Source organism: Malania oleifera, chromosome 5 (genome assembly GCF_029873635.1).
Source record: "Malania oleifera isolate guangnan ecotype guangnan chromosome 5, ASM2987363v1, whole genome shotgun sequence".
NCBI lineage: Eukaryota > Viridiplantae > Streptophyta > Magnoliopsida > Santalales > Ximeniaceae > Malania > Malania oleifera.
Genome location: NC_080421.1, coordinates 14,688,711 through 14,710,882, shown reverse-complemented (window position 1 = coordinate 14,710,882; position 22,172 = coordinate 14,688,711).

Below are 22,172 nucleotides of genomic sequence, written 5' to 3'. Positions count from 1 at the left end.
CACCAAATTTTATTCCGAGATCTGAGGTCTTGTTGGGTTAGCCCATGTTCTCTCCCTCACTTTTTGTGTACATTTCACATCTCACTCCAGCATACATATTTTATACGTAAAAGTGCGAAAATATCTTATAAATAAGATTTCATAAAAATTCAATAATACAGATAACTTCAAACCATAAGTACATTTGAATTGCATTATAATGTAAGGATTAGTAACTTAAGATAAATATAAGTAGACATCATAGAACATATGATGGTGCAAATATTTTTTTTATTTATAAATTTTAACATTAAATAAACAAGAAATAACTTTTTTAAATTCCATAATGAAAATGTAGTGCTTATGTTGGATAAAATCATATAAGTTTTTTTTTTTCAAAGTTTACATTTCTTAAATGTCATTCTTGATAATATTATATGAAGTGTGCACAAGACACGTGGCTATACAAATGAAATGAAAATAATCAAATGTTGTACAAATGAAATGAAATAATCATATGTTATACAAATGAAATGAAAATAATCAATGATATACAAATGAAATAAAAATAATCAATGTTATACAAATGAAATAAAAATAATCAATGATATACATACAAATGAAATGAAAATAATGTTAAACTACTCAGTGCCACAGCGAGGTCGTCTTCGGGGTCGTGGTGGTTGCCATCTGCGTTTACTCTCTCCCTGCTGGTCATCTGCATCAGGTGTCATGTCCCGTCGTCTTGTATGTGGATCATCTCCGCCAAGAGGTACTACGTAATCATCATCTATGCGAAGCGCATGCGAAGACAACTGATATGATGTCTCTGGACGAGAACGAGGTGGCATAACGGGTGCATCGACCTCCTCGCCACCGAAAATGGCGTCCAATGAAAATGAAATTGATGGGGTGGCAGTAGAGTTGGATGGGACGTCAGCTGGTCTACTGGACGGTCCTACAATATCAACTATGTGACAACCCGAATAAAAATGGGATTTAAATAATAAAGAGGAAGGAAAATGGAAACAATAACAGAAGGAAGAGGTCAACTTAGCGATCGTCGACAACATTGCACTTTGGAAGGAATAATTAAGAGAAGTTATCAGGGCCTCGTCGACGAACACAGGGGATTCGTCGACGAGGGTATAAGAGGACCTCGTCGACGAAGGCAAAATTCATCGACGAGGAGATACGGAGAGAGGTTTTGAGTAGTTTGAATTTCGTCGACGAGGAGTGGGTTTCGTCGACGAAATTATTAAAGGACTCGTCGACGAATCCAGTCCTATAAATATCAAAAATCCAAATTTTTACTTCACCATTAAGAAATCTCTCATTCTCTTTCTCTCTCTCTCAACGGTTTCTCTCTCTTCTCTCTTCGATTTAGGGCCGAATTTTCACCGGTTCGACAATCTGAAGCCACCACGACGCTCTTGGGAAAGTTCTCTCCAAATCTGCCAAAGCGGATCGTTGGTGAAAACCAGTTAGAAATCATCCCTAAGTTGAGGTAAGATTTTTTAAGTTAAATTTGATCTTACAGTAGTTATAAGAAATGATATATACGTAAAAATATTGAAGTTTAGTACTGAGAGTTTTCATTTTCAGGGTATTGATCAAGAAACCCTATGGGTATTAGATCAGGATATTTTAGGGGCTTTCTCAGTAGGTAAGGGAATAAACTAAAACAGTTATTTTCACACAAATTTATCATTATTTATGAGCAAATTGATTTTTTGAAAATATGAACGAAATTTGAATATTATGGAGTAAATGCATGTTTAGAGAAAATACTGCTGTTGTACGAGAATTATGGTTTTTGAACGAAATGTATGATTTACCCAACTTTGTGTGGTATGAATGTTATTTTTCATGAAAAGTGTTATGATATAGAAGATTTTACGAGCAAAACATGTTTTCGGGTATTATGAAAAGATACGTTATGTTTTGATGATTTTGACAAATACATGATAAATGATTTATTTTTAGAATGTATATACCTGAAATGATTCCGGTGCGAGGCCGTGTATATATATGAAATGATTCTGGCACGAGGCCGTGTATATATATGAAATGTTCGGCACAAGGCCGTATTTATGAAACGATCGGCACGAGGCCGCAATAATATCATGTATTATATGTTATCAGAACCCGGATGTTAGCTTAGTTCAGTTTCAGGAACTCGGTACCGTAACTATATAGATTAGATATCTTTGTTCAGACTTGTGCTAACCACCCCATGAGGGGGTGGGAGATGGATAGTCGGTATGGCTTTCAGTGTATAGTTGTAGACGTCCACTTGGCATACCAGACCAGGGCGCGGCGGACCCATCATCCTTATAGACATTTTTTACTCTGCAGTGCTCGGCCAGCCATTGTCGGGTTCCACCTTTGGGCTGCACAACCCGTCATGAGGGGTAATACATGACATTAACTAGCTATTCATCCTGGGTATGTTTTCAGTATTATCAGTTATAACAGATGTTTTATGAACGTTATGATTTATTAATAAATATGAAAGTATATGAGGATTCAGTATAATATGATGCGTGTTTACAAATATATGAAATGTATTGTATATGTATAATTGTATTAAATGTTCATGTTGCCACACAGTTGTATTTAGTTTATTTTCCCTTACTGAGAAGTGTCTCACCCCTGAACTTAATTAATTTTTCAAGAGACCCTGAGAGACCAGCGGGTCGTGGCCGCCGTTGAGCTTATTAAGTTACCCCACTAAGAGGGTAAGGTTTTGTACTAGGATTAGGATTATTTTTGTTGTATGATCTTAGGGTTATTTTGATATTTTGGAGGTTGTATGTAAATATAGTATTTTGATGATGTAGTAAACTCTGGCATTACGTCTTATGGTTGGATGATTGAGACTTTATACCTACTGCTGCTTAGGTTTCCGCTGTTTATGTCAGGTTATCCCCGCCACCCATGGGTTCAGGTTGATATTATTATTATTATTTATATTTCATTTATGTAAAATTAAGCAAGTCGTTACAAACTGCACTGGAAGGCACATACGATCTGAATAATGTATTATTTTTCAATTTAAAAAAAATGTATGGTAGTTATATTTTAAATTCATAGTATCATTTTAACTAATAGCCTATTTTTTTAATATATATTTTCCAAAGCTAAAACAAATTAAATTTCTAATTAAACGAAGTCTTTCAATCATAATAACAAATACAACAAGAATTCTATTAAACATGACAGCATGACAATTAAAATTTTTTAGTTAACCATATTAATAAAAATGTTAGTTTATTAGAAAATTTTAAATATCATAAGTGCTCACAAACCACACCTTATTAGATAATATTAAAAATGCCAATTAAAATGTTAACATAATCATTTACTAGTTTTTAAATACAAAATTTTGAAAATTATAAATAAAAATGTTAATTATAAAGTATTAATTAAAAATGTTAACATAATATAATTATATACTATTTTGTTGTACATTAATCATATGTTGAAATATAGTAATGTGTAAAAATTTTAATTAAAAATATTAATTGAAAATTATTAACTAATAATGTTAACACAATTTAATAATTATATATTATAATATATTAATTACATGTTGAAATATAATAATATATTCACTTGATAACAACATATTTTTAATACTTATAATAAAAGTGACTATCTAATACTACTTATTTTTATAAATACTTATATCAATTACCTTGTTAACTAAAAAATATTAATTTAAATAAAAATTAATATAACACAATTTATTTAATAAAAATGTCAAAAATTGTAACTAAAACTATCAATTATCACAATTAGTATTTATTAAATTGTAAAAAATAATATTAATTACCAAAAATATTAGTTAGGAATAATTAATAAAAGTGAATAATATTAGCATAATTTAATAATATATATTAATTATATATTATAATATCTTAATTATATGTTTGATGTTGTTCTTATAAATTCATACAACATTTACGTCATTTTTAATTTGTGAAATGAAATTACTTAGGAACAAAATGAAATAAATATTTAAATAAAAATAATCTCCAAATCAAGTGATAAAAAAATAAAATTTTGTGAGCACTTATGATATTTAAATTTTGCTAATAAAATTTTGTGAACACATGACAATTAAATTGCAAAGGCACAAAACATGAAAAAAAAAATGAAAAAACGCAAATAAATGAAAACTAACCTTCGGAGTTTCTGGATGTAGCCTTCAACCCAAAAAATCTAAACCATACAATACTTTATGAAGTTAAAATAACAGATCGAACTCAAAACCCCACTGTGAGCTCTCTTACTCCACACACACATAGTAAACACAAAACACACACGCACAATACACTCATGCATACATTGATTTTTTTTTAAATTCTTTTTTTTGTCATTTAAGTTTTATGGTTGGTATAAATACTAATTTATTCTTTTTGGGTGTAGGATTTTTGTTCATATTTAAATTTTTATTATTATTTTTTGTTTATGCATATTAAATAATAAAGATGTTTATTAGTGTTTGTTATAAGATTTCTTATGTTAATGTTTATCCTTTTTATTAAGTAGAATTTTTATTGTGGGAATTTGTTTTAATGGTTAAAGTTTAAATTTTGATATCTAATATTGTTGTAGGATTTTATTTATTTATTTCTTTAGATATATATAGTGGACATTCATGTTTGAAGGATCATTATCATTATTTTAGAATTTTGTTTTTTCTTCTTTCTTTCATGGCTAGAAGTTGTCTTAATATTTAAGTGAGGTTGTCTTAATATTTAAGTCTAAGTTTTTGTCGTCTTATTTGCATTGTGCTAGGGTTTTTATTGTTGATGTGTGTCCATTTTTAATTATCTAGGATTTTCTTCATTGTTGGCATTATGTTTAATGTATGTATACTCATATTAGGATTTTAACATATTTAGTATTAGTATTTTATCATGTTTATATATAAAGGTATCAATCATTGTTTAAGGTATGTTTTATATGGTATTACCTTTTATTGTATCTTTAGCCTTTTAATATGTATTATATTATGGTAGTTTATTACTTATTTTGATTTTTGTAATATTTTAGTAGATATATGTTATTATTATTATTATATGTATTGTGGTAGTTTAATATCTTAGCTTATTATCCTATTAACCTATATTGAAACCTCCTAGAAATTTTGAAAATACCGTAAAATTATTAAGAAAATCCTACAAAATTTTGAAACCAATCTGGGAGTTATTTCCTAAAATATTTTCTTGATATTCATCCTTATGATTGCAATTAAAAAGGGTAAAAGCCCCTTTGGGCTTCACGTACCTAGGTTCTGAGGGAATGTATTATTTATTTATTTATTCATTTTGCATGTGTATTTGTAAATTCACTAAATGGTTAGTTTTAATGACTTTTTAAATTTACTTAGAGATAATTTCATAATTAATTAGGTACCGTTTGTAAGAACGGGCGCGTAGGGGGTGCTCGTACCTTCCCCTCGCATAACCGAACTCTCAACCCCAAATTTGTTAACGTAGACCCATTCCATCCTTAATCAGGTAGTAATTAAGTGTTCTAACCATACTAAAAGGTTAGTGGCGACTCCATTCCTGTTTTTTCCTGAAAAATTTAAAATACACCGGGGCACACACGTTTTGGGACGTCACGACATATATTATTGACTTGATTTGACCTAGCCATGCAGCCGGGTCCTTCTCCTTTTTCTTGTGCGCTTGTAGGGTTTCTCAAGGGGTTTAAAATCATTTTTTTTTTCTCTTTTCCAGCCGGCCCTCTCATTCTCCAAGCTATCTTTCCTTCTTCCTTCTCGTCTTTCTTCACTCTCTTTTCTTAAGTCGCCCCCCTCCTCTCTGTTCCTCTCCCATTCTCTCCCTCTCTTCTTTTTTCTCCTCTCTCTATTCTTAACCCTATCGTCCTCTCTGTCTTTCCCTCTCTTTCTCATCTCTTCTCCTCTCCTTCTTCTCTCGACCTCAATCTACTCTCTCTCTCTCTCTCTCTCTCTCGCTGCCAACCTGAGCCCTCCCTACTATCCTGCAACCCGAGAAGGCCACCACTGCTGCTGCTCTCTTCTTGCCGCTGCATCCTTCTGCTTCCCCTTGCTGTTGTTGCTGTGAAGGAGGTACCCGAGTCTCCTACTTGCTAAAAATCCCACCAACTTGAGAAGGCTTCTCCCATTACCACTGCCCCATTCTATTGTTGTCGGAGGAAGATCCGAGCCCATTGCCACTGCCAGTCCACGAACTCAGGCCAGCTTTCTCTCTGTCTCTCTTTCTTATTCTTTCTGTTAACTTGTTAATTGAATATTGTTATTTTTCATAGGATTTCACTTAATGTTTTAAAATTTTAATTATTTGTTGGGATCTTATTATTAAAGTTTATTTATTTTCTTTCTTTTCTTATTTAATATTATCATTAGAATTAGTTTTTTTCTTGGGTTATTTTTTTTTGTTAAGGTTTGGTTTGATCTTTAAAAAAAGAAAAAAAAAATATCTTCTTTAGAATTTAAATTTGTTGTCTTCTCTAGAATTTAACTTTTGTTAGGTTTTAATTATTTTAATTTCAATTTAATTAAAATATGAATTTTTATCATGTTTCCATTTATTGTTTAGTTGTTAAAGTTTTAATTTTGGTTTAAGTTCTTGATTGCGTTTAAAATTTGGTTTTTGTTTGAGTTTGTGTTTGATTCAGTTTTTTTTTAATTGCATGCTTAAGTTTTTGCTTAAAGTTATCGCCTTTAGTTTGTTTTCGAAGTTCAACCGTGGGTTTTAATTCTTGCTTGGCTGATTAAACGCAGGATCTGTGATGACCCAAAAAAAATATATATATATATATATATATATACATATATATATATATATATATGATTAAAGTACAATACTAATAAAATAATAAAAATAGTCATTAAGTTAATATCAATATAGAAGTGTTTTCTGTAGGATCCTTGATTCCATGTTTGATGCCTAAGAAAGACCTTGTCTTAGCGAGTGCTCAGAGACCATTGCGGCTCAGTCGCTCCTTGGAGGTCGGCCTGGTCAAAATGGAATTTCATAGGATAAACAGGATAGACACTGTTTGTACACGTAAATAAGTATATATACATAAAATAGTGTTTTGACAGACATAATTTGTAGAAATACATAATAAGATGATAATAATATAGGTATCATATGTGGGGCCCAAGAGACTATGTGGGGTCCACATGAGTCCCAGAGTCACAAGACACTGTTTATATACGTAAATAAATACACAAAATATGTTTTGACTGATTAATTTGTAGAAATATATGATAAATAATAATAATATAGGTATCCTATGCGGGGCCCACAAGACTGTGTGGGGCCCAAATGAGTCCCAAAGCCGTATGGAGGTTTACACGAGTCTCAAAGCTATGTAGGATGCATAAAATCATATGAGAGTTATTCGAGTGACGTAGGATCCATTTGGGTCTCGAAGTTGTGTGGGGCCCACAAGACCATGTGGGGCCTACATGAGTTTTTAAAATTCAAATTTAATTCTTATTCAAAAAATAAAATAAAGAAATACTAAAAATAGTTTAAAAGTAATAACAATGATAATAATATTGATAATAATGATTAAGAAAAATAATGAAATAATAAAATAATTAATTAACTAATTGATTAATTAGGTAAGTAATTAATTAAAAAAAAAAAATTATTTAATGGGAATGGTGGCAAGCACTCCCACATGGTCTCCATCCCCATCCCATACTCAACTCATACCTTGCCCATCCCTTGCCCATTCTTTAATTTTTAAAAATTATAATTTCACCTATCTCCCCACACTTTTACAAATTCCATTTCTTCCCCAAAATTTTCCTATAAATAGGGAGCTCTCAACCTTCATTTTTCACAACAATTTTCCAAGGAAGAGAAGGATTAGTGAGTGAAAGAATTTGTGGTGGAGAGAGAATTTTTGAATAAATTCTCAATCACCCACTTTTTCCGATCTCATTTCTTAAAGATAATATTGTGTTCGTAGCACACGGTAAAGAAGAAGTAAGTAAATTTTGATTATGTTAGTTTTCTTTTTATTTAAATTCATAACCCGAGTTTATTTTGTACGTAATTTTAATTATGTCAATTAGTTCCACAAAATTTTATGAGTTTATTTTCACCGCATATTTAATTATACCAGTTCTATCTTTAATATACTTGCATCTATTTTTGGGTTAAGAAATGTTCCAATCCCCTCGGGTAAATTTTCAGCATTTTCTTCTATTCCAAAATAAAATTATATATATTTTTAACACAAAAATTGTGTGGCATGAGTTTATTTCTATGTTACATTTTTTTTTTATGTAAATATGAGTAAAGATGAGATTTTCACGATATTATTTTAAATTGCATAAATGATAATAAGATGATTTTCAAACCCCTTATGGCAACGAAAGTTCAAAGTTACAGATGCTCGGTACCGCAGCTTAAAGTTTATACGGATCAGAGTGCACCCACACTATTTACAGAGTGGTTATTTATGTTAGTGGATTTCTCCTGAGTGCACACCTGGTTCCGGACCAGGACTTAATAAGGAAAATCTCACTTAAAGTTTACGTACGTTGATTTAGTTTGGTCGGCCAGCCAGCTAAGTCCAGTCTTCGGACCGCACAACCTAGTCATGGGGGTAAACATGACTTACGACAAACAGACCTAAGAGTGGTTTTTATAATATATGTTTATATATATTACGTATACAAGTTACTGATGATTTGAAGGAAAAGTATAAGTTTACGTGAAAAGGATCATTCTGGTGCTTAAATGACGATCTAAGGAAAACGTATAAGGAAAAGTATATGTATGTTTATCATTAAATGTTTTTACAGTTTTAAAGTTAAAAGTTTAATTTAGCAGTTATAATATATGATTATAAAAATTTACTGTTGAAATTGATGACAAAAGTTTTATGCAGAAATTTTTAAATTTATATTTATTCTAAAAGCAGTCTTGAAGTTATAGTATTAAATATTGTTTTACAAAATTCTTTAAAAGCTCATTTTAGCCACACACTAATAATAATCTTATTTACTTACTGAGCGTCGTCTCATCCCAATCATTTTTTATTTCATCAGGCTTAGCAAGTATGCGGGTGGGGATTAGAAAAATAAAGATTTATTAGAAATATTAGTATGGTTTCAGATATTTATATTTGTACAATTTTTCTTCTTTGAAATAAGTGATTGTAACATGAATAATTAGCGCTCTGGTTTAATAAAAATTGAGTTTATTTTGCTTCCGCTGTAAATCAGTAGTAAAAAGTTAATATCCCAGGCCCCTCGGGGTCGGGGTGTTACAGGATCATTTCCCGTTGTTAATTTAGTTGTTACATTTAGTTCGTGTTAGGATTTATAATTTAAATTGCACATTCTTTTAATTTTTCAAAAAAATCTCAAACATCATAGAAAACCCGAATCTGAACTGTATTTAATAAACCTTTGGTTTCTTATTTTCTGTTGGAATTAAACAAAATTTGGAATTGAATTGCATTCCCTGAGGAGATGATATGACCTTTGGGCTAAGTATTGCACGACTGAACTCCTATACTTGAGATAGCTTTCGAGCTGCTCATTTTTCGAGTGAGTCAACGAGATCTTGAGAGGCTTGACCATCATCTCGACTAGCAAGACTTAATGGTGCGACTAAGTCGAGGATGTTGAAGTTCAAGATTCCTGATTTCCCGCAAGGCTCGACCAGGTCACGACCATGGGGAACAGGGGTGCGACTAGGTCGTCAACGACAATCTTCTTTGCGAGATTTTGGCTGAACTTTCCTATTTCGAAAGTTATGATTTTGTAAACCCTATGATATATATTTCTAATGTTCTTCTATGTATGTAGAGCGGCGTAGAAGTGTGCAGCAGCGTGGAAAGTGTTGTGAACTCTTGTGTGCACGATCCAAAGGTGTTCGCTTTGGTGTTTAGGGTGTGTGCACGTTGTTTCTTCCTTGTTGAGAGTGAGGGAAACTATAATTGCTACACTTTGTATACTTACCTGATAATATTGAAATCCCTACAATTCCGTGGACGTAGGCAAAATTGCCGAACCACGTAAATATTGTCTTGTGTGTGCATGTGATTTTTCTTTGGCGTGTGTGCTTGTCTCTATCTTGTTTCTCATAGATTTTGTGTTCCGGGAATTTCCCCGTGTTTGTTTATTGTCCCTACAACTAATTATGCATTGATTTGGCAATAAGTGTTAGAAGGGTATGCTTACTGAGCCCAATTACATATCAGTGAAGTGCATTCTTTTAATCACGAATAAGCAATATGCAACCACTTAGAATAAACAAGTTAAGTGCATATTTTTAAATTAGATGAGGATAATATGTAGCCAATTTAGATGATATACGAGTAATATATATTTAATTCTAGACTATTTCACTCTAAAAATGAAATATGGTTAAATACAAAAAAATGTTAAATTAAATAGATAAATATGGCCATGAACTTTTTGAAACAAAGAAAACTTGTCTAAAATTAAATAAAAAACTTTCTCCTTTTTAATTAAATATTTATTCATTTTAAATAATTGGAACTAAAATTTTTTATCAACAATTCCCAAGTTCCTCTCAATGTGTTTGGTTTGATGTTTGAAATAATTTAATAAGTTTTAGTAAGTAATTTATTACTTTAAGTGTTTAGTAATCCTTAAAAGTTTGCAATATTGAAGTGTACTTCTTTAGTGTTTGGAAATAGTCTAACTTTTGCAGTTAATGATTGTCAAATGCAAATATAATATGAAAATTTAATTGTTGGCAAAGTTTTTAGAATTTAGCATTTTTCAACCACAATCTCTAACAACAATAACTACTAATTATAGCAGTAATAACAATAAACAAATATAACTACAACACTAAACAAGCCTTTACTCTTAATGAAATAAAATATATGAAAGAAGTGAGTAAAGCACAAATTACAATGATGTTTTGGTGTTTGTTAGCTTTGATCTATGGGAGTTTGTTGAAGGGACGTGCTCCAAATTGGGTAGTAGATAACTATCTTGGTAAAAAACACAAGTTGCATGTAGGAGTGTAATCACAGGGAGGAAATGGTGCAAAAGTTTATATGAGGGCCTAATATAGGCAAAACATGACCAATGGAGGGTCGAGGAAGTGGCAAGGAACAATTCTTTCACGAATTTGAAGTTCACCTATTATATAAAAGATGTTATATTAATATTTGGACATACTAAAGGTATATAAGAGGGTCCACAATAAAATATAGACTTCACTTATATGAGCCAAGTCTTCGCATGATATTTTATGATTAGTAATTTCCAAATCCTTCTTAGTTGTTTTTGAAATTTTCATTTATGATGATAAATTAATTGTTCCAATCTATTGTTAAATGGGTGTTTGAATTGGAGGACACTTCCCTCAAACTTCATTAAGGCTTGTAAAAAAGTCAAGTTAAGTGGATTTTTTTCTCACTCAAGCTTGTTCATTAAATGTTTAACAGAGCTTGAGCTCGAGCCAAGTTCAGATCGAGTTTTAATATACTTGTGCAATTTTGTTATAATGCAAATGAACGAGCTCACGAGTCCTTAAACTTGAGCTACCGAGGTGCTTACTAACGATTTGGTACTTTTGAAACCTCTCATTTTGAGAGGAGAGAGGTTTTGTCGGGGGAAAAAGTGAAAATTAGCTCTTAATAATACTCTCTTTAAATTTTTTTATCCCAAGCTAAATAATTCTATTCACTAACAATCCCTACTTTTGAATTCACTATATATAGTCTATCAAGCCTGATTCAACCTTATTAAACTAATCCATAAATGATTTTAATTCAAGCATATTAAACAAACCAAAACTGAGATTACAAATGAACAACTCACAAGTTGAGCTCATTCGTGTTCAAGTCTGCCATGTACACTAAAAGAGTCACAAAATTGGATTTGAGAATTGCTCATTATATAATGAACAATCTTGAACGAGCTCTTATCAAACCGAGCTTTTGGGTTGCTTATAGCGGCTTGGTTCATTTGTAGCCCTAAGCTTAATGTTCTACTGTTATATCCCATAATTAAACTAAATCTCCAAGTATTTTCCTTTGTTTAATGCATACTTCTAATATCTTTTACTCAAAATAAATAATTAGTTAAATAAGTAAAATCCATATTAGGAAATGTGCCATATGACCTATCATCTTTTAGTGCCTCTATACTCAACGAGTTCTGGGTGTTTCTTTTCTCCAAACGGCGAGTTCTTGCAAGCCTCCGTCGCTGGATGTCACGTCGTGGCAATCTCTGAATGGCGAATCTAAGAGAGGCATACTCATATGTAGAGGAGTTATTGCTATGCCCTAGCGAATCTGAGAGAGGCATATTCAAATGACGAATCTAAGGAAGGCAGGTGTCTTTGTGCTTTCCGAACGTTGAGGGACGGTGATGCAAAGGTACGCATCTATGTGCAAAATAAATAAATAAAAAACATATAGGTAAATACCACCTAGGGTTGTTGGGAAGGTGTCGTCCCCCCCTCCAATGGCCTCACCATCAGCGGGGAATGCCGTCCAGGCTGGTTCTAGGGTGTAGTCGTATGCACAAGCCGTGAATAAAATAGTGGAGATACTTGTGTTCAAAATTCCTATGAGATTGCCAGTTAATATCAATGGTGAATTGGGATTTGTTTTTTCAGAAGCGGAGATGGTTAAGGTTGAGGAAGAGTTTCTTTTTGCTTTAGTGATGAAATTTATGAGGAATCAACCATCTATTGATAAAATTCGGCTATCAATTGTGAAAACGTGGGGCTTGAAGGAAATTCCAATGATCAGTGTTATGAATGATTACCATGTGTTAATTCACATGAAGAACGAATGTGATTTTTTGCATGGTTGGGTAAGGGAAGGTAGAACTATAGAAGACAATTCATTTCGGTTGTTCAAATGGACGAAGAATTTTGATGTCTAAAAAGAATCTCCATTGGCTCCTTAATGAATTTTCTTATCGGGGTTACCAATGCATCTTTACCGAACGAATTTTTTACAAATTATAGTGACTCATTTTGGTTGTTATCTTGGAACCGATAATGCAACAATCAACCGTACAAGAGGCTCAGGGACACGTATTTGCGTGGAAGTCGACTTGACGATGGAGCCGGTAAAGGGATTTCCTCTTGTTTTATCTCCGAAACAATATCTTTGGAAAGAGGCTAAATATGAAAAATGGGTTTTTTTTCTGCTCTAAATGTTGCTGGCAAGGACATGCCTCGATTGTTTGTAAGATGGGAGAGAAACGAAGGGATGTTAGAAAATATAAAGAAAAAAAGATATGGAAACCAAAGACTAATGATGGTGTAATGGAAATCAATACTGATGTGGATAAGGGAGCAAAGAAGGTGGAGTAAGAAGCAGGACCCAGTAATGTGTTGATGATGAAGAGGACCATAGATAGGTGCCTTGTATTATCAAAAATTCCCGTGGCTCAATAAAAAGGGGAATATGCAATGCAAAACTCTGCTGTACTGCAGGGAGACTTGGAAAATAAGGTAAATGAAGGTTCAATAGAGAGTGATGAAGAGGGGTGTGAGGAAGTTTGGTGTGATATTGATGCTTGAGTTTCATATGGTGAAACTATGTCTCAAGAGAAAGTGGATCATGCAAATAGTATTAAACTGACTGAAGGTGGGAACCAAGGTTTACATCAGGGGGAATTGGCTTTGGGTTATTCATCCGAGAGGGAGGAAGGTGAAATTTCAGTGTTGAAAGGCAAAGAAAAAAGTGTATGAGTTTGATACAGGACAAAGATGGACTTCCTAAAACGCTAAAACCATAAAGGAAAAATTTGTGAGGAAATCCCATAGGGTTCATATTCGACCACATAAATTAAATTTATGACTGATAAAATATTTTTTTGGAATATTAGAGGGTTGGGCAGGTCTAGAGGCAGGTTAAAGAAGCCGATTAATAAGTCTAATGTTGGTTTGTTTGCTATTTCAGAACCTTTCGCGGTTGAGGAGAGGATGGTAATGCTGCGTAATTTTCTGAATTATCACCATTTTATATCGAATGAAAATCAGGGCGGTAAATTGTGGCTGTTTTGGAAGAATATGAACGCCTTTAAGGTGATTTCAATCACGACCCAAATGATTTCCGGGCGGTCCTTCAAGGATGGCCAAAGGATGTTGGTAAGTTTTGTCTATGCCAAATGTTCTTATGTTGAAAGAAAAGAGATATGGCGGCAACTAGAGGAGTGCCAAATTTCAGATTTTCCTTGGTTGGTCTTGGGTGATTTTAATGTTATTCGAACGGATGCTGAAAGAATTGGTGGAAATCCAAGACCACTTTTATCTATGATGGAGTTTAGTGACTGTTTACATCATTGTGGTCTTTTTGATTTATCAAACACAAGACCTCGTATGTCATGGTGCAATGGCCATGAAGGGGTGGCTCGTAGCTGGGCTAAGCTTGATCGAGTTCTTATTAATAATACGTTTTCCAACCTCTATGGTTCGACTCAATTAAAATATCTAAGTCAGATCCTCCGATCATAATCCGATGGTGGTTTATACGAATACGTCATTCTCTTTGTATGACCCTACTCTATTTCGGTTATTTAATATTTGGAGCTCACATGATTTTTTTTTGTTGTGTGTTAAAGATGCCTAGATTAGGAATGACTCGGCTTCGGGTATCTTGAAACTTGCTATTCGTCTTAAGAGAACTAAAGTTGCTTTACGTGCATGGAATAAAAATGTCTTTGGGAGAGAGGGAGAAAACCTACAAGCTTTTGAGGAAAGGATGAAATCTCTAAAAAATCAGTTGCAATCAGGTTTTTTTGAGGAGGTCAAAACCGATTACTTGACTACTAAGTTAGAGATTCAAGTGTGGGAGAATAAGGAAGCATCTCGCCTATGACAAATTGCGAAAAAAAAAAGGTTGCTCAAGGGGGATCAAAACTATAAATTCTTCCATTCCGTTATTAATCAGAGGTAGAATAAGGGCCGTATAAACCATATGGTTCTAAATGACGAGAAGATATTAGATGGTGCGATAGTAATACATAATGAAGCTGCTGCTTTTTATCAAAATTTTCTTTTAGAGTCTTCAGTAGTTGAACCTTGTGATCTCTCTGAGTTAATTCAAAGGCAGATTTCGGATGTTGATGATAATTTTCTCTGCACCGAACTGACGGAAGAAGAAGTTAAAAGAGAGGTGTTCTCTATTCCCAAAGAAAGCAGTCCGGGACCAGATGGATTTGGCTTTAAATTTATATATTTTTCCAGGACATTGTAAAAAAAATTTCTTGGATGCGGCAAAGAATTTTTTTCAGGGCACTCCTCTTTTCAGGTTCTTTTCCTCTTCATTTATTGTCTTAATTTCAAAGGTGGACAATTCTTCTAGCTTTGATAAATTTCAGTCTATTAGTTTATGCTCTGTGGCTTACAAAATTTTTTCCAAGATTATTGTTTTTAGACTAATTGAGGTTGTTGATAAGTTGGTCTTGCATGAATAATGTGTTTTTATTCCTGGGCGTAGTATTTTTGAGAATATTACGCTTGCATAGGAAATGGTTCATTCTTTGCACAAAAAAATGGCTGGCGGCAATGAGATGGTAAAACTTGATATGGCTAAGGCTCATGACAGAGTGAATTGGAATTTTCTTTTGGAGGTTCTTCAGACTTTTGGCTTTTCTAAGAGGTTTTACAAGCTCATAAAAAATTATGTGGAGTCCCCGTGGTTTTTCGTTGTGATGAACAGAACCTTGAAAGGATTTTTTCAATCGACTAGAGGCTTGCGGCAAGGGGATCCACTTTCTCCTTATTTATTCATCATAATGGAAAAGGTTTTGACAAGATTGCTTAGGAAAAACTATGAGACAGGTCGTATTGGACAATTTAACCATCCGATTGGGGCCCTCTTTGGTTTCGCATTTGCTTTATGCTGATGATATTCTTATTTTTTCAAATGGTGGGAAGAGGTCTATTAAAAATTTGGTTTACACTTTAGAGATGTATGAGAAGTGGTCGAATAAAAAAATCAGCAAGACAAAATCAGCATTATTCCTTTTGAAATACATTACTCCTACTCGGAAACGTTGTTTATTGAGAATCACGAGTTTCATGGAAGGTAAATTTCTAGTTACGTATTTGAGTGCACCTTTGGTTTTTCCAAAAATTATCTTCTACGATCTTGGAGCCTCTTGTGGAAAAGATAAGGAAGAAAATTGTAGGGTGGAAATTTAAATTGCTCTCACAAGGTGGAAGATTGATTTTATTAAGACATGTGTTGTCTAGCATGCCTATACATTTGATGTCGGTTATTAATGTTTCACAGGTCGCATTTTCTCACATAAACTCTCTTTTTGCTAATTTTTTATGGGGAGAGGTGGAAGGTAAAAAGAAGATTCATTGGCGCTTTTGGGGGAAAATTTATAAACCTACCTCAGAAGGGAGTATAGGCTTGAAAAATATTAAAGAAGTCCAAAAATATCTTCTCATGAAATTTGCCTTCAGATTGCTCACTTCTAATAGTCTATGGTTAGGTTTTTTTAGGGCTAAATATTGCAAAAATGATCATTTATTAATAAGGAAGGGGAAACTAAATGACTCTTAGTTCTAGAGATCAATTATGGCCACCATTCCGGAAGTTGTGGATAATGTTAAAATTTTGGTGAGAGGTGGGAACTCTTCTTTTTGGTTCGATAGGTGGCTTACATAAGGCCCGTTAGCTGTGCGCACTGAGGATATTTCGAACAAGAAGTTGTGTACTAAGGATTGGTGGCTGAATAACAACTAGAACTCTGATTTATTACTGGAATTGGTTGGGGTCGATAGAAAAATGGAAATCTTGCATAATGTGCCGGTTGGTAAAAGTGGTCAGGATATATTCATTTGGAAGCCTGCCCCTGACACTAATTTCTCTACAAAAATAGCATGGGAGGCAGTGAGGAGTAGAAGTGATAATTTTGAGTGGAATGACTGGTTTTGACATTCTTTATTGCCTAGACGAATCTCAATGTGTTTATGGAAATCCTAGTTCAGATGCTTAGCAGTAGATGATAGAATTTAGGTCAAAAGAATATCGATGGCTTCGACATGTGATTGCTGCGTGTAGAGAAGTCAGAACAACACTGATCACATTCTTTCTTTAGGCAAGGTGACTTCAAAGGTTTGGCGTTGGGCTTGTGTGGTGTTGGGGATTCCTTTCCAACGGTTCCTTCTCTGGAAAAATAGAATTGCAAACTGGTTTCACTATGCTGAAAAATCGTCTATTAAAGGTATTTTAATCAAATTAATTCCGTGTTTGATTACGTGGTGCCTCTGGAATTGAAAATGCAAAGCGAGAATGGAAGAAGTTTATCAAAGTGCAGATCAGATGTGGAGAAGTGTTAGATACTAGGTTAGTTTTTTAGCTGAGAGCTCTAATTCTTTTAGAAAATTAAAGATGTCAGACATTACGATTTTGAAGGAGTTTTAAATTCAGCATCAGGGAGTTTGTGCCAGGCCTAGAAAAATTATCTCGTGGGTTAAAATCCCAGTAGGGTGGATAAAACTTAATTGTGATGAGAGCTGTATGGGCAATCCGGGTACTTCAGGAGGTGGAGGAATTATTCGGGATTACCATCGCATGGTGAAAGAGGTTTTTTCAAGATATTTTGGCAATGGTACGAATAATAGTGCGGAATTAAAAGCAATTTTGGAAGGAATTCGTTTATGCAAATGACTTCATTATTTTAATGTGATTATTGAAAATGGCTCGCGAATTGTTGTTGATTGGCTACGGAAAGGTAGATGTACCTTGTGGTATCTTTGGGATTGTTGGGTGGACCTCGTGGCAGAGCTAGAAGGAGTGAATTTCATAGTGATCCATCAATATAGGGAAGGCAATAGTGCGACTAATTTTCTTGTTAGAGAAAGGGAAATGGGAAACAATGTCATCTACGATCTAACGACCTGCTATATTTTATAAATATTTTATAACTTTCCAATAATAAATACTATAAAATTCCATATCTCTGATACCTTCTGACATATATATATATATACAACCATCAACCTAAGCAGCAGGAAGCTATATCCATATAACCATTAACATATAAATACACAATACTAGAGTGTTAAGATGTTCCCTAAAATATACATATACAACTGTTCCTCAAAAACACCATCTTCTATGCTAGAACTATACACAAATTTATCACCCAAAATACTCACTCTACTATCAGGGCAGCACTGGAGCCCTTCTACCTGTGAGCCTGATCAGCTTGCTTAGCTGGATCACCTGAAAAATATTAAAGTAATGCAATGAGACGACGCTCAATAAGACGAAATATGTTATTGCTAGTGTGTGACAATTGAGTTACATTTCTATAAAAATATGAATATATATACATGAGTAACTGAATTAGAAAATATGGTACAAATAATATACAACACCCTCTTTATCCACGTTGCAAAACATATCTGTCTTTTTGGTTTTCTATTCATAATACTTTTAATATACATAAGTGTATTCCTTGTTTTTGTAAAACTGTATGTACATATAATAACTGAAAAACTTCCCTAGATGGCTGTATGTCATGATTTGACCCCTCATGACAGGGTTGTGTGGCCTATGGGCGGGACTTATCACTGACTGGCCTACCAGGATAAATCACTCTTCTACAAAAGTCCGATCGACCTCCTCAACCCATATCTAATGCGAGGCCTGTCCACTTCGTAGGCACGATCGACTACTATAATCCACAAACTATCTGAGTTATGTGGTTGCACTCTAAACTGTAAATAGCTATAGTACCATGCTCTGTAACATGTATTTGTAATGGTCCATTAGGGTCTGATACTATATAATACGTTTCTATATACAACTATCTATTTTACCATGATTCTGTAATAACAATATTAACCATGACGATGTAATAAACTGTATCTAAACTAACTGTATTTTTGAAATAAACTGTAAATTTGTATGTCATGGTACTGTAAAACTGTATAATCATGGTATTATGAGAAATACTATAAAACATGTTCCCTGTTTGTATATTCTGTGAAACATAATCCATAAAATACTATAAAACATGTTTCTATGTAAATATTGTAAAACATGATTCTATACTGTATCCATATTCTCATGCCACACAGTAATTTAAAACATCTTAAACATAATTTATAATCTATATAAATTCATGCTCTGAATAATCAATTGGTAAAAACATATAATTTATGTGGAAATCATACCAAAGTTGCCTAATATAGCATATTTCCCTTACCTGTTTCCTGCTAGAATCCGTTACTGTGACGGGTCCTACACCCGCATGGTTCCCCACTCAACACCTCGAAAACAACATTTATTAGAACATAATATCACTATTTTTACGTCTACTACATTTCCTACAACTGTTGAAAATCCTAATTTTGCATAAAAGACCTTACCCTGAATCTGGGATGAAATTCAACTCAACCCCACCGACGATCCGCTCCGGCAGACTTGGAGAGAACTTTCCCAGGAGCGTCGTGGTGGCCTCAGATCATCGATCCGGCAAACGATAGAGCTGAAATCAAAGAGAGAAGAGGGAGGAACCGTAGGAGAGAGAGAGAGAGAGAGAGAGAGAGAGAGAGAGAGAGAGAGAGAGAGAGAGAGAGAGAGAGAGAGAGAGAGAGAGAGAGAGGAAAGGTTTTCGCTGAAATTTATGCGTAAAAATTTGAGTTTAGCACTATTTATAATGTGGCCTTCATCGACGAGCCATGTCACCTCATCGACGAGTTCAAGAAGGCAACTCATCGATGAAATTCAAAGTCACCTAGGTATCCTCTCAGTATCTACTCGTCGATGAAGTTTGCTGCCTCCTTTTGTTCTGTTTCCATTTCTCTCTCTCTCTCTCTCTCTCTCTCTCTCTCTTTTTATTATTTAAATACTATTAATCTTCGAGTCATTACATACAAAGAACAACATCTTTTACCACGTTTTCTAAAAGGTATCCTTCGGATGGATAGGTTGAGTCTCATTTCCTTTCGTCATTAGTTCAACCTCTCGATTTTTGTTTGGTGGGTTTAGATTTGTTTTATTTAATTTTTTTTTATTTAGCATTATTTGGATTTGTGGTCCTGGTTTGGTTGGTTGTTGGTGTTGTTTTTGGGAGGGTTTTAATTTATTTATTTGTAATCTCCAAATGCTTGTCTTGTAATCATGGTATTCCTCTGCCAAAAGTGAGGGCATATCAATAAAGATTACGTTTTTTTTATATATATATATAAAATCTAAGCTCGTGCCTATACCCAAAATGTATTATTGGAAATTTAAAGAATAATTGCAAGAAATTAAAATGGATAGAGTGAAAATTAAAGGTATTGGAAATTAATGTGTTTGAATTAAATATATACTGAAAAATAAATAAATGTAAATGCTCTCTCTTGTTGAGATGTTGGTGAAAGACCTCTTCCTATTTTTGTTCATCTCTTATTTATATCCTTGAGCTAAATTTGTAGGAGTATTTTCAAATCTCTTAATTCTATGTTTAGGAGCAATGCGTCTTGGATTTGAATTTGGGGCTAATTGGACAAAATTCAACACAATTTTGTGTTATGTTTTATTCAAACCCACACAAATCTAAATTTAAGACTTCTCCCAAACATAGGGTAATTATAAGTTCCTTGCTTTAATTTCGTCAATTATATTTCTGTAGGTCAACATTCCTAGCTTTAACTCCATCAATCATTAACCAATGAGCCAATCTTCTAAGGTTTTCTTAGATCTTTCAACTTTTTGGTTCAGTGCTCTTATCATGCTAAGATTGGAAAAAAATAATTTTTTCTATTAATTCTCATACATTACAAGGATTAAAAGAGTATATATATACATGAAAGAATTTAAAAATGGAAAGGGTATATTTCTTTTAAATTGAAAGTGTATATTGCTCTAATACTCCCCCTCAAGTTGGAACATGAAGATCTGTAATGCCCAACTTGCGTAATAAGTTTTGGAAATGGTCACGACCCAAGGCTTTGGTGAAGATATCAGCAAGCTGACTGTGGGAAGGAATATGTTTAGTGAAGAACAGGCCAGCCCGTGACAATATGACAATCGATTTCTATATGTTTGGTTCGTGGAAAACATGATTCTGGGTAATGTGAAGAGCCGCTTGATTGTCACAATATAAGAGCATAGGCTGGGAATGCAGTACACCAAGATAATTTAAAAGAGATTTGAGCCATGTAAGTTCATAGGTAGTGGAAGCAAGCGCCCGGTACTCAGCTTCGGCGGAGGAGCGAGAGATTGTAGTTTGCTTCTTAGTGTGCCAGGAAATTGGATTAGTGCCTAGCTGAATGAAAAAACCAGTGGTGGAGCGGCGAGTGAGGGGACAACTAGCCCAATCCGAATTAGAATAGGCTGAGACTTGAAGAGTATTGGCTGTAGGAAAAAATAAGCCTTGACCTGGAGATGCCTTAATGTATCGAAGAACACGTACAACAACATCATAATGTGGTCATCTAGGCTGGTACATAAATTGACTGAGAATGTTGACCGAAAACACAATGTCGGGACGAGTGATGGTGAGATATATTAAACATCCAACGAGTTGCCGAAATGAGCTTGGATCGGAGAGAAGATCACCATCAGCATTATTGAGCTTGAGATTTTGTTCCGTGGGAAAGGGGGCAAGACGAGCACCAAGATGACCGCTATCAATGAGGATGTCAAGAGCATATTTGCGTTGATTAAGAAATATTCCAGTGGGAGAGCGAGCAACTTCGAGGCCAAGGAAATATTTCAATTTGCTAAGATCCTTTAGTTTGAATTTCTAAGCAAGCATGACTTTGAAAGTGCTAATATCGGAGAGATCATTACCTACCATGAGAATGCAATCAACAAAAACAAGTGTGAGAATAAACGATTGACCCCGAGAACTGGTGAAAAGGGAATGGTCAACTTGAGATTGGGTGAAACTCGCTGTAAGTAAAACAGAAGATAATTTAAAAAACCAATTGCGAGAGGCTTGCTTAAGACCATAAAGGGATTTCTGAAGAAGACAAACATGAGTCTCCCCTTGTTTGCAATAACCCGGTGGAGGGAGCATATAGACCTCCTCATCGAGGTCACCATGGAGAAAAGCGTTGTTGACGTCCAATTGAAGGAGATGCCAATTCCGAGTTGTAGCCACAACAAGAACACACCTAACAGTAACGAGTTTAGCAATAGGAGCAAAAGTGTCATGATAATCCAAACCTTCTACCTGAGTGTAGTCCTTGGCCACC